This window comes from Otolemur garnettii, unplaced genomic scaffold (assembly GCF_000181295.1).
Source record: "Otolemur garnettii isolate 467f Iridium unplaced genomic scaffold, OtoGar3 scaffold00239, whole genome shotgun sequence".
Classification (NCBI taxonomy): Eukaryota; Metazoa; Chordata; class Mammalia; order Primates; family Galagidae; genus Otolemur; species Otolemur garnettii.
In genome coordinates this window covers 79,393-81,929 of record NW_003852634.1, presented here as the reverse complement: position 1 = coordinate 81,929, position 2,537 = coordinate 79,393, and positions in this window count along the sequence as shown.

Here is a 2,537-nt window from a genome sequence, read left to right as displayed (position 1 = left end):
CAGCTTTTTTTTTTTTTTTTTCTGTCTGAGACAGAGTCTCACTGTGTCGCCCAGGGTAGAGTGCTATGGTGTCATAGCTTACAGCAACCTCAAACTCTTGGGCTTAAGTGATTCTCTTGCCTGAGCCTTCCAAGTAGCTGGGACTACAGGTGTCTACCACAATGCCTGGCTATTTTTTATTGCAGTTGTCATTGTTGTTCAGCAAAGCCCCGACCGGGTTTGAACCCGCCAGCCTCTGTGTATGTGACTGATACCCTTACCACTGAGCTACGGGCACCGAGCCTCTAGGACAGTTTTATCTCCTGCTCTTTTGGGGTACAGAAGTAGTTGGCTTTTCCAATACTGGGAGGACCCAAGTCTTGGTCTTTGGAAGTATCTAAAGTTGTGAGTAGTTGTATAGTGAGTAATTACCTTATTTTTAAAAGTTAGAAATATCTCCAACAGACAATGCAGGTATATCCTAACGGGTTTTTAAAATTTAAAGGCAGTGAATATCCCCAAAATATTAGAGAAAGCAAATTCCCTATGTGTTTCATCAAGTAAAAGGCCAATTGAGTCTCTTGGATATATTTATATCAACTTGTTATGTACCAATTTGACCAACAGCTTGAGTCTACCCATTTATGTTACCTGTTGACTTTTTTTTTCTTTTATTTTTTGGTCAGGTCTCTGCATTCATTAACATTCAGCATCAATGTAGATGATACTTCTTACATTCAGACCTTTAGACCTCTGGACTACATATAGACTGCTACCCTTCCATAATCATGTCCTTCAGCTTTAGCTGTTTCCTGAAAACTTCCTTGCTATTCAATATTTCTCAGGACATTCTAGTCTAGACAAGACTTTAACACATCCCCTCTCATTCTGAGCTGTCCTCTTATACTTTACAGAAAAAGCAGAAGGATTCTGGAGAAACACCTCAATTTCCTACTTTTGCTGCCTCTCTTCATTCATTTTCTCTGGAGATATACCTAGTTTACCGTTCAGGAAAGTATTTAGTATCAGGTTAATCCCCTAGTACACTTAAGTCTCTCTAAACCTAAAACAATAATTTTAAATATCCCTAAGTTTCCAGGGCAGTGCCCTTGGCTCAAAGAAGTAGGGTGCTGGCCCCATATTCCAGAGGTGGTGGGTTCAAACCCAGCCCTGGCCAAAAACTGCAAAAAAAAAAAAAAGAAAAAGAAAAAGAAAAAAAATCCCTAAATTTCCTTAAAAAATTATGATTCCCTAATCATACAATTAAATATATGGTCCAGCAAGCTGACTTTTCGGTATATATGCAAAAGAATTTAAAGCAGAGTCTTGTACAATTATGTTCATTATTCACAATAGCTAAAAGGTGAAAGCAACCCAAGTATTTATGATTGGATAAATGGATAAACCAAATGCAGTATTTACATGCAATGGAATATTATTTAGCTTTAAAAATGAAAGAAGCCATGTCATATGGTACAATATGAATGAACCTCAAGGACTCTATACAAGTAAAATTATCCAGTCACAAAAAAAGACAAATACCATATGATTACTTTTATATGCAGTATCTAACATGGTTAAATTCATAGAAACAGAAAACAGAATGATGGTTTCCAGGGGCTGAAAGCAGGGGGGAAAGGGGAGTTGTTTTTTAGTGGTATTTTAGTTATGTTTTAGTGTTTAGAGTTTCAGTTTTGAAAGATGAGAAGTTCTAGAGATCTGTTACACAACAATGCGAGTATACTTAACACTACTGAAATGTACACTGGTAAATTTTTATTCTAACTGTTCTTTACCTCAGTTAAAAGTTCCTAAACCTTGTCTTTCTAGCTGCAACTCTATGGAATAACTTTCTATGATAACCATCATCTCCTTTGCCTCCTACTCCCTCTTCAACTTGCTGCCATCTGACTTCTGCCCTCACCATTCCTCTAAAACTGTTCTTGCTAAGGTTGTCAATGACCTCTCAGTATTTTGGGGCTTAGTATATTCAACCTAGGGTTTGGGGCTCTGTTCATCACTTCTTCCTGGAAATTCTTTTATCCTTTGGATTCTGTGAGACTCTACCTTGTTCTATCCTGATAATACCAGAATTTTCCTACCAGATCCTTGGTCTCAGGGATTGAAGAATGAATTCACAGACTTCAAGTAAGCAAAAGCAAGAGAAGTTATTGAAATGAAAGGAAAGAGGAAAGCCTCTGGTGCAGCAGAGGGAAGCCCAAGCAGGTTGCTGCAAGAACTGTTCCGTCCAGGGGTTTATATATTTTTCCATACATTCCCTTTTCCTGATTGGCTCTTTCTACATATAAAATAAGGATTCTATATTGCACTAATCACTGTATTTGCTCCTGAGATACATGAGGAATGCAGTTTCCAGTTGACCCCTCACCTATTTCCATGGTGTCATAAAGTTTATGGTGCAATGTTCCATTTCCCCCTTCTGGGGACTAGGGCATGCTGATTGTACAGTTGTGAGGCTGTGATTTTTCCTGTTGTCCCATCTCACCGGGGCCGTTTTTCCAGTCCCTCATTCTTGCCTGCCTTACACAGCTTCCCCC